This window comes from Rhipicephalus microplus, chromosome 1, assembly GCF_043290135.1.
Source record: "Rhipicephalus microplus isolate Deutch F79 chromosome 1, USDA_Rmic, whole genome shotgun sequence".
Lineage (NCBI taxonomy): Eukaryota > Metazoa > Arthropoda > Arachnida > Ixodida > Ixodidae > Rhipicephalus > Rhipicephalus microplus.
In genome coordinates, this window is record NC_134700.1 from 212,132,747 (window position 1) to 212,144,592 (window position 11,846).

The 11,846-nt window shown below is 45.6% G+C and overlaps 1 protein-coding gene across 6 annotated transcripts in view; it reads left to right on the plus strand.

The window, feature by feature from the left end:
* Cdk12 (Cyclin-dependent kinase 12) overlaps nt 1–4,858 on the plus strand; it is a 103,074-nt gene extending 98,216 nt beyond the window's left edge. For 5 of the 6 annotated variants that reach the window (XM_075891215.1, XM_075891216.1, XM_075891219.1 and 2 more), the window contains exon 15: nt 1,653–4,858. The gene's annotated coding sequence lies outside the window, so the exon portion shown is untranslated. The remainder of the gene's footprint in view (nt 1–1,652) is intronic. The other variant, XM_075891218.1, reaches the window with a different exon arrangement.
* Nucleotides 4,859–11,846: the final 6,988 nt, after the last annotated feature.

Below are 11,846 nucleotides of genomic sequence, written 5' to 3' on the forward strand. Positions count from 1 at the left end.
GCATGTTGCAATAGCATTGCAGAAAGCAGTTGCTTGTGCTCTTGTTTTTATGTGCAGAAGCAGAAAAAAATTGTTCCCTCCCTTCACCCAGATGACAAGGTCTTTACGTAGTGATCAGGTGCAGTTGTGGTGCCTTTTTTACACAATAAGTGCTGTTTGGCAGCCTGTTCGTGACATCACAGGCACTGGTGTCATTTCACTCTGCACTGATGTGCCTTTGCAAATCTTGAGATAATGGGCATCACTACAACGGAAATGCTGTGGTCTTGGCTCGTATGGGAACGTGACAACTAAATATTGAGCAGCTGATTGGCTGCTAATGTTTGTTCTAATTATTTTTCTACATTTTTATAATTGTACAAGTTTCACTAGCCATTACGTTGAATCGCTAGTTCTGATAAACAACAGCTTTTTGCTTGAAATTGCGTCAGACAACAATTTTTGTCTCGTTATTTATCGCCAAGGAGCTACATTACATTTCTCTATAACTCTCGTTTCCTTGAATATCTAGTCTTTACACTACCAGTCATAGATAAAGTGAAAGTAAGTATGGTTTGTATGACTTCAGATAGTGCTCAATTTGTGCCAAAGCTATGTTGTTTTGAAGAAATTTCCACCTGGGGTACGATATTTTTCATTTTCATTATAGGCAATACACACAGCAAGATTGAGTGATAAATATACACCTGTAAGTACTGCTAACTTTGCCGAAGCAAAGACCAGTTGCCCAGCAAAATAAAATGCCTGTGGATGAAAATAGCACACAACTGCTTGTGTAATATTGTTTCGAAGGGGTGAAATGATTGTAAGGCCCTTGTATGAAAAAGGTTTTGAGGAGGAATCTACCTTCTAGTGAAAGTTTTCTTAGTGAGAGAGGTAATTAAGATCCAAGCACTTGGGGCAAGCATGAGCTTGTTAACAATATTTATTCTTGGGCAGATTGGTACATACTTTAAATATGACACCTGTCGATATATAGTTCCCCCTGTTCTCATCTGTCTCTGGCTTTACTTGTGCATGTCACCATATGTCTCTGAGCCTTTTAAGAGGGGTAGAACTGCCTCAAAAGCTATGGTGTCTGACGTCATCTATGTTGCAAAATATGATAACAATCATTTCTAATGGGCCGTGGCATTTGCATATCGATGGAGGCGAAACGCCAAAGGCCCGTGTACCGCTAAAGAACACCATATTGTAAAAATTTCCGGAGACCTTCACTACGGCGTCTTAGTCATATCATTGCTTTGAGACGTAAAACTCCAGATATTAATTATTCTAAATGGCAATTGCTATGGTCTTAACAATCATTACCTAATTTAGGACATAAGCTTTCAAACAACTAGCTATGTACATGTATCTCAAGGTGACAGGTTTTCACGCTATGAAGACTTGTAGTATATTTGGTTATTGTGCAGGCATATTGCGCATAAAGAGTCGACAGTAATGCTCAAAGAGTAATATGATAATGACTGTAAGAGTAATATGAGTGTCATAAAAGCATCTACGGCAATATGTTGGTGTTGGTGCCATTCAAATAAGCAATTTGCACTAGAACTTACCTTCACAGAAAGTGCGCAGTGTTGTGTTTTTATTTATCCAATAGATCAATCTCATGTTACCGACATACCCTCTATGATCTTTAACATCGCAAGGATTGCCAGAGGGTCAAGAAGAGGAAGATTGCACATGCAGTGGGCCATACCGTTGCCTGGTTGAGGCCAGATACAGCTGGGCATGGCTGAACGCTACCGGGCACAGCTGGCCGAGATTCAGGTCTATGGGTCTTGACCGCACGAACACGTCCTCTTCCATGCTGGGCTTACAACGTAGGCGTCCAACTGCATTCTCGTACGGATCATGTTTGTGGTGGAGGCCACATTGCCCATTCAACAGCTGCTGGTGACTGCTGGCCATGTTTGTGAGATGACTGTGGCAGTTCAAGCTGGCAGCAGGGAGTGCATGTCGCCTGCAGGTTCCTTCTCAGTCACCAGCCTCAAGCCCTGCTTGAGGCCCAAGAGTGTAACCTCCAATGTGCTGCTGTGGCTTCTGCCACTGCTGTTGGAGCTTCTTTTTCATTTTTATTGCCTTTAAGACCATCGAGGGTGTTTTGTTTAAGGAGTGGATTGTCATACTGTCAATACAGTTGTTGCAGCAATCACTGTGAAATTAGGTTTGTCTTGCTATGGACAAAGCTTGATGAGGAGGTGATTGTGGCAACATAGTGGGGAAGATAGTTGAAGTCTTGTACGGCTGTAGAAAAAAGTGAAGCACAAAATGTTTTAGTATGGGCACGAGGGCAAAAAACTTGGGGTACATGACCAGTGTGTTGAGATACAGTAGACTTTTTCATAAAACAGAAATCTCTTAAACAGAGCTGCTGCTTAAACAAAACAGCCACCCCTTACATTTTCGGCTTCATATTTGGATTCCGCACACACGTGCATCTCTCGGGAAATGAAAGTCCAGTTGAATAGAATTGAATGGAACATATTTTTCTTGTCTCTTCAGGTTTCGTTTAAAGAGAGTCTACTGTATATGAGCTGTAGGGATAATGTAAGGAAAGGGCCTTGTAAATCGTACATCTGTTAGCTAACCTTTCTGCTGCACAGCCATGCAGTTGCATGGCTATGAGTAGCCACATCTAATGGCTACCTTCTATGTGCACCTTGCAGGTTGATGTTGTGAAGAGCAACGGGGTATGCATCTGCGCCTGTGAAAGGCTCAAGACCTGGGGTGTCCTTCAAGACCTGGATCTGCTGCCACACCATTTTTTCTAGGTGCATCTGAGAAGAAGCCTGCTGGCAAAACTTCGGCATCTTGGATGTCGCCTGCTGCACTACATTACCATTCAATGTAGAAACCTTCCAACAGCAGTGCTGCTATCCCTCTGCAGTCACCACAAGCAAGGGCCATCACATTGGCAGAGGGAAGGACATTGTCTGAACTGCGGTTTTCTTGGTGATCTCTGAAATCGTGGGTATTGGCAGGTGGGGGGGGGGGGGGGCTAAGGGCATTGTTTGCATGGTGGTGCATGCCATGGTCTGACTGGAGCTAAAGCTGATGGTCACTGCTGGCGTAGGCAGTGAGGATGTGTCATCACCCACATCGTGTAATGTGCACACTGGGTGTAACTGTGATAGTAAACTAGTCTGTGATCTGTTTACAACTGCCAAGCAAGCTGAAGTCAATATGTTTGTTTGAGAAGTCAATATTTGTTTGAGAAGCACCCTCACCCATGGCATTCCAGTTGTTGCCGACTAAAAAGTGCCTGGTTCAATGCAGGTTTATTGCAGTAATGTAGCCCTAGCCATCGAGTGCTCTGTATTAAAATGTTGCTGCAGAGCTGTATTTTTCCAAGTGATTAGTAGAGTGAAACTTTGGGCTAGTTGGTTTTGCATAATTAAAGTACGTACAGCGCGAACTTAAGATGGGGATACTTGTCTACGGGGATACAGCGCTTGTCCATGTCTCTTCTTTAGTATTGAGTTCACGCTGTATGTACTTCATTCGTTTCAAATGCCTGTGAGGGTTCACCGATTGTTTTCGTGCTTGTTGACAAACTCTGCACATTGATTTTAGTTCTCGCAAAACAACGTATGCCGCGGCAAGCCATTACATGCCCTGTGTTGTTTAACAAGCTGCATTCCAGATATACCAAGCAAGTTTTTTTAAAATGTAGAGCATTTCTTAGTCGCACGATGTCATGCGTCAGCGGCGATGTCTACACCCCCACTGCACATGCTCACGCCTTGGGTATCGTGCTGCATGCTTCCGTCTCGTGCCAACTGTTTGCCTCCCCCTCTCTCTCTCACGCCTCGCAAGGCCAACGGAGGTAGCTTCTGCTAGTAAAAACCGACTGCTTTAGCTGCACAACCCTTCACTGGCCACCTCGTATACCTAGACACTGGATCGCACATCAGCGTCCCACCGCTTGTTGAAGGCAACGCTTCTCCTTCATTCAATAAATAAGAATAATAAAGACAAAATAAAAATTAAGCATTTCTGAACCACACCCAATTATGCAACAGTCGCGTGATACCCACACCACTCTGCGACGCATTTAGTAGAGTCCCCCCCCCAATCGTGGGAAGGTGCGGGTTACTTTATTTTTTTTTGCACGAGGGTGAACATTTGCAAAATATTACAGGCTTTATATATCATTGATGCGTATTTTGTACGCTTTTTCTGAACAGATGGATAGCTGATACTTTTCTGTATGTGGTGCATAAGCACAGCTGTAATATTAACGGCAGGATTGTGATCCCCAAGTATCCCTTGTGTGTGTGTGTGCGTGTTTTCTGATACCTAACTGTAGTCTACGTGCAGTGCTCACAGTATGAAACGCATCAATTTAGGGCTGATTAATGCACATACCTTTCTTTCCAGTTTATAGCTTGTGTGTCGGCATAATAATGCCTCATGCATTAATCAACATCAAAGCCAACAGCACCTTTAGTGAAGAGATTTGTAGCGATATGGCGTGATGATGTCAGGCAGTTGTGCAAACCTGTTATATATATGCACTGTTGTAGTCATGTTTCATTCTGTCAGCACTGTAAGATATACATGGAGCCTTCATATGCAAAGATATACCTAGGCTGGTTGCTTTACAAACCATTTTGGCCTCTTTGATTGCTTGTTAGAGGTTCGTGCAATTTGACAATTCCATTTTTGAATCTTAATAATATGGGTATTGTGTACACTTGCATTAGTCGTATTCTTCTACAGTTGCAGTCTTTTTGCCTTGTGATGCAAGGGACTGGTATAGAAATTTGGTTAATGTGTAAATTTTCAGCAAGAACGGTTGCATGTTCGTTTCTCTATGCACTGTTTGCAATAAAGACATAGGGCATTTTCATTTGCTGCTTATTATGCATTGGCCCCGAGCTTTGGTGGGCTACACAACACATGCTGTAATGCCACAAAATTAAATAGTACAAGCCTGCTCGACTTCAGTATGGAAGTGCAGAGATTTTTAGGTCTTAAGTTGTCACACAGCAGGGTGGTGAAAAGTAGGGGCACAAATTCTCCTGTGGGATCATTTCTTGTACTGCATCAAGAAGCCGGAAGCAGCCCTGTAACCTTCTAGCTTACTTTTCTCACCATATTTAAAACATTTGCAAGTTTTTCTCTTAATATTGTTGCTAGGTGAAAATAACAGGATACAGGACGACGGTGCGACCAGAAAAAACGAGGTCTGTATTAACAGATCAAAAGAGCAGCCGCTTCGACGTCGTCTTCCTCGGAGGAACCGTGGGTGCTGTCCACACTCATCACTTCGTCGTCCTCTGTCTTCTTACCCGGCCTTTAGCCGTGACATTAGCCTCCCATTCAAGAAAGCGTCTCGATGCTTTATAATCAAAGTTGGTTATAATCAAAACCCATGAGTTCATTCGGGGAAATAAGGCTTCATGTGTACCATGTGCACAACTTCTGGAGCATACCATCAACGCCTTTAGGAGTGCGCAGTATCGGGAACAACCTCATAATTGATGTCACTGAAACGTCTAAGAACTTTATAGGGACCGAAGTACCGTCTTAACAGGTTTTCTGAGGGGCCACGGCGCCGAATAGGAGTCCATATTCAAACTTTCTCTCCTGGCTCGTAGGAGACTGGTTCATGACGAAGGTTGTACAGTCTTGAATCGTACCAGCGACTAATACGTAGGCGTGCAAGTTGTCGGGCTTCTTCGGCAAGCTGAGTGATATAACCAGCATATGTTGTGGCGTCTTCGCACTCGTGCGGCAGCATAGCATCCAGCATAGTGGTGACTTCATGACCATGAAGAAGGTGGAATGGCGTTGTTCTTGTTGTTTCTTGATGAGCTGTGTTATAGACGAACGTGACATACGGCAAGATCTCATCCCAGTTTTTATGCCCCACATTGACGTACATGCAGAGCATATTCGCAAGTGTCTTGTTGAGACGCTTTGTAAGACCATTTGCTTGCGGATAATACACCGCTGTTCGCTGGTGGGATGTGCCACTAAGTCTTAAAACTGTCTGTAATAGTTCGGCTGCGAATGCAGTTCCCCTGTCAGTTATTACCACTGACGGAGCGCCATACCTCAGCACCACATTTTCTACGAAAAATCGGGCTGCTTCACTTGCCGTGCCTCTCTCCAGAGCCTTGGTTTCGGCGTAACGAATGAGGTAGTCGGTAGCTACTATAATCCATCTGCGACTTGCCGATGAAGTTGGAAATGGGCCCAAAAGATCCATTCCGACTTGAGCGAATGGAGTAACAGGCACGTCAATAGGATAAAGGAGGCCTGCTGGTTTGACAGGTGGAACTTTTCTGCGCTGGCAATCAAGGCACGTCCGAACATAGTGTTGAATGGTCGCCGTCAGTCTTGGCCAGTAGTATTTCTGCCTCACTCTGCACACTGTTTGCGTGTAACCCAAGTGGCCTGATGTTGGTTCATCGTGGCATGCCTGTAATACTTCGCTTGTTAGAGATGTTGGTACGACGAGTAAGTAGTTGTTTCCGTGTGGTGTGAAGTTCATCTTATACAGGACGTCGTTGCGCAAACAAAATGACGAAAGCTTTCTCGCAAACAGTCTAGGTATAGCTGAAGTACGACCCTCTAAAAAACGTATTATGGGTTCTAGTTCAGGGTCGTCTTGTTGCAGCTGTGCGACAGTTGCCATACTTACAACTTCGACAAAGGCTGTATCGTCGTCTTCTGCCGTCGCAAGTTCGTACAGCGCACGAGAAAGGCAATCAGCGTCTGAATGTCACTTCCCCGATCTGTAGACTACCTTCATGTCAAATTCTTGAAGCTTCAGGCTCCAGCACGCCAACCGTCCTAAAGGGTCTTTTAAGTTCGTCAGCCAGCAAAGGAAGTGATGGTCACTGACAACATTACAAGGACGACCATACAGACATGGGCGGAATTTATAACCGCCCACACCACGGCAAGGCACTCTTTATTTGTGGTGGAATAATTTTCTTTCGCACGTGAAACAGTTCTGCTCGCATAAGCAATTACCCGTTCAGCGCCAACCTGCCACTGCACGAGTACAACTCCTAAGCTGACATTTCTAGCGTCGGTGTGCACTGTTGTCGGGGTGTCATCATCAAAGTGTGCGAGGACTGGTGGCTTTTGAAGGCGTTGCCGCAGCTCGTCGAATTATTTTTGCTGTTCTTCATATCATACGAATGCAACGTCTTCTCTGGTAAGGCGGGTCAACGGCGAGGCAATGCACGAGAAGTTCTCTATGAAGCGTCTGTAGTGCGCACACAGTCCTAAAAACCGTCTGACCGCCTTTTTGTCAGTTGGTGCTAGAAAATTCGTAACGGCAGCTATTTTTTCAGGGTCGGGCCGCACACCTTCACTACTGACAAGATGACCCAGGAACAGAAGCTCTTGAAGCCGAAGTGGCATTTTTCCGGCTTAAGTGTTAGTCCGGCTGAACGGATAGCTTCAAATACTGAGTGCAGTCGCCTGACGTGTTCGTCGAATGTGGCAGAAAATACGATGACGTCATCTAAATACACTAAGCATGTCTGCCACTTGAGGCCTGATAGTACGGTGTCCATTAGTCGCTGAAATGTTGCCGGTGCTGAGCACAAGCCAAATGGAAGTACCTTAAATTCAAAAAGGCCATGACGTGTCACGAAAACTGTTTTCTCCCGGTCTCTTTTATCGACTTCTATCTGCCAATACCCACTCCTTAGATTCATCGACGAGAAATAATGCGCATGCCGTAGTCAATCGAGCGAATAGTCGGTACGTGGAAGTGGGTAGACGTCTTTTTTTGTGACCTGATTTAGCTTGCGGTAATCCACGCAGAAACGTAAGGTGCCGTATTTTTTCTTCACTAATACAACCGGCGAAGCCCAAGAGCTTTTCGACGTCTGAATAATGTCTTCAAGCATCTGTCGCACCTGGTTTTCGATGGCTTCACGTTCTCGCGGAGCTACCCGGTATGGGTTTTGCCTGATGGGTGTGGTCATGTCGTTTGTTATAATTCGGTTTTGTCAGCGGCGTTTGACGGACCCTGGACGTCAAAGAGAAACAATCTTCAAACTTGTTAATAAGCTGCATGATACTTTGCTTCTGCGTCGGCAGCAAACTTGGGTTAATATCAACAGATAGAGGTGCGGGGGGCTAATCAGTTGAATTTTCTTTTTCAAGAGTTAGGCAGTCTGTCATCTCGGCGAGCTCTTCCATGTACGCCACTGTCATGCCCTTCGTTAGATGTCGGCGTTCAGAGCTGAAGTTCGTAACAAGGACGTGCGTGTGTCCGCATTTTATGCTCACGACGCCTCTTGCGACAGATAAACCATGGCTGAATAGCAGAGTTGGAATTTCCCCGGCGATGTTTTCAGAACTGCTCGACGTGTCACATGTCACAGCCACGAGTGCACTTGACCACGGTGGGATGGTCACCTCGTCGTCGAACACGCGCAAAGGTTTACGCCGCTGATCTGTACAGGGCCCATCCGAAACTTGATCTGGGGCCATCTAAAATGTAACCGATTTCTCAGGAATGTTGATAACGGCGCCGTATTCACGCAGGAAGTTCATGCCCAAAATTAGGTCTTTGCAGCACTCCGGTAAAATTATGAAAGTAGTGACGAAATCTGAACTGCCGATATTAATTCAAGCGGTACATTTGCCCGTCGGCATCACCAATTGACCCCCTGCGGTTCTTATGTTTGGGCCCGTCCATATTGTTCTGACTTTCTTTAGGCAGTCTGCAAGTTTACGGCTAATAATAGAGAAGTCCGCACCAGTATGTACCAGCGCCGTTACTGGGCGTCTGTCTATACAAATGTCTAGATTGGCGCATACGATTTCTGTTGGTGTCGGTGGCGTCGTATCGTTCTTGGTATCGTGCGTCGTACGATCCGTGGTATCATTGGTCGTATCGCGTCGTAGAGAAGATGTTGGGGGTGTGATAGCATCTCGACGGGCGGCAGCCTTTCCCCCAAAGGTTGCTGCTGTTAGTTTCCCCGACGAGGGCTAGGAGATCTGCCCCGGATTACCTCGGAGTAACTGTGTTGCTGCGGCGAGTTAGGTGCAGGTGAAGGAGAGCGGGGTCGACGATACGGCACATCGGGTTGCTGTGCTTGCGGGCCTGCACTGATGTTACAGCGGTTATTGAAATAAGCACGATGGGAGGTTTGCAGAAAGTTCTGATGTCTAGGGTCATTGTACGGGCAATTGCGGAAAATATGTCTGGCTTCTCCGCAATGAAAGCAAAGTGGTCGACGGTGGCCACAAGTTCGTCTTACAGATGAATGGTCGACTGGTGGGCATCCTTTGCGACCAAGATGCAGATGTCGGCGGAGTGTACATCGGCGACGTTTGCATAGGCACGTTATACTGTGGATACGGCTGTGGCGGATCGGGAGCTGGGGCCCACGGCTCGTTGTAAGGCCCTTGGCTGATGTCACGATAAGCCAGTGGGGACGAGTTATAGGATACTGGAGCGGGTCGACGGACAGCTGATGCGTAGCTTACAGACCGCTGGTCTGAGAGCGATTCGGGCAACGAAAATGCCTGGCGGAGTTCTTGCCGCACTTCTGAAACGCAAGCCATGGTATTTCCTTGCGGAGTCACAAGCAGGTTTCGGATCTCCTCCCGAACGACCTCACGAATGAGCTCACGCAGAGAACGTTCACTACCGGCAGTCAAAGCAGAGAGGCTGGGATATGTCTTGTTTGGTTGGTCATGGTATCGGCGCCGTTGCTGCAGTGCTCGCTCGATTGTCGTAGCCTCTTTGACAAATTCCGCTACGCTTGTTGGCGGGTTGCATAGGAGACCGGCAAACAGCTCTTCCTTGACGCCTCTCATCAAATGTCGGAGTTTACCTTTAGGCATCTCGGGATCAGCCCGCTGAAATAGGCGGGCCATGTCTTCCACAAACATGGCGACGCTCTCGTTTGGTTTCTGTATGCGTGCCTCGATGAGCTGTTGAGCAGAATCACAACGGTCAGTGTTTGCGAATGTTCCGAGAATTTGCTGCCGAAATTTCTCCCACAAAGACAGCGTTGACTCGTGGTTCTCGTACCACGTACGAGCGCTGTCTGCCAAAGCAGACACGCGATAGCTTTTGTTCAATGGGCCAGCGATTGGCTTTGGTGACTCGCTCATACTGGGCTAACCAGTCCTCAACGTCTTCATAAACCTCACTGTGGAAGGTCTCAGGAATTAGAGGCTGATCAACAGTAAACTGTGAAGGCCCTTCAGTAGCCATTTCTTCAGGCACGGTGTGTTGCTGGAAAAGTTCGAGCGAGATTGCCTCGGGACTAAGGCCTCGCTGTCGGCGACTGTAGCAGTGGACAGGAGTATCCATTGCAGGTACGGGTTGCGGTGGCGGACTCGATGTGCCAGGGCATGGCCTTCTAGCCACCATAGCCAGGACGCAGAGGTGTCCCAAGCATCAGTTGGAGAAGTCCAGCACCTCCACCAATGTCGGTAGGTGAAAATAACAGGATACAGGATGACGGTGCGACCAGGAAAAACGAGGTCTGTATTAACAGAACTAAAAAGCAGCCGCTTCGACGTCGACTTCCTTGGAGGAAACGTGGGTGCTGTCCATGCTCGTCACTTCGTCGTCCTCTGTCTTCTTACCCGGCCTTTAGCTGTGACAACATTAACTTCATCAATGGTGTGTCACAATCTAAATGTGTACAGTAGAAACCATATGTATGTTTTTTAGGGGACCACAAAAAAATGCGACGTCTGAAAACAAAACGTCTATTAACTAGGGGTGCGGGAATATTTGAAATTTTGAATATTAGCACACTTCTTTATGAGAGTCTAATGTGTATAAGAGACATTGATGGGCCTACGCTAAAATGCGGGTTGATAGGAAAATGTGTACGAGCTACTTTGTTATAAGACACTTCATATAAAAGACAAAAATTGCTGCTAGAGCATGCCTCTTACAAAAGGGTTGAACTGTATTCAAACATCCCGAAGACAATTGCAGTCAACGTTCAATTAAAAATGACCCCTTCAAATTTTTAATATGCTTCACCTCAACACATTCTTGTACCGCAGCAAAGCTTCCTTTCAAGCTCTGCTACGGCAAATTTTTCAGACATATACAGCCGCTTAATTAAAAGTGGCTTCTTGAGAGTTTTTAAATGCTTCACCGCATTATACTCCTGTATTGCGAGAAAATTGCATTTTAGGCTCTGCTATGATCGCAAATGTATTGACTCAAGAAAACACTGGCTCCATCATAGAGATTGGAGATATGGTAAGAGGTAGGGACTCAATGCTGTTTTTTCAATGCTGTTTTTTCAGACCCAAAATTTAGGCACGCAGTTTGAAAAATCTGACGCATTCAAAATTTGAAATGCTCGTGCATGGTGACATCCATAAAGCAGATTTGGAGCTCCTAACTTGAAGGAGTTTTACACTACCTTGTCTGCCACATCAGTTGAGCTTCCACAGAAATTGAAAAAGGAGAAGAGGCTGAGGATCCTATAAGCATCTTTGCCTTTGTCATGTGAACTGTAGTCTGCAACACTTTGGTTGCACCAAATCATGTATTGATACGATTCGGCCTCTGTATTGCGTCATTCTTGATAAGACAACTATTAAATACCACATTGCCAGTTCTTGATCGACCTACCGAAAAAGAATCTTTCATGTTGCTATATCTCATTAAATATGCTTAGGAATCCTTTCCAACTTATTTCTTCTGTAACTTCTTTTAGAACTATTCAAAAAAGATTCTAAAACTTTTTGACAATCATTGAAAAATATTCTATTCAATTCGCACTCGCACTTCAATATTCGAACTCACTTCGCACCTAAAAGTTTGCTATTCGCACAGCTTTACCCTTAACTCTTGGCAGCAACACCTAGATAGGTCTGAA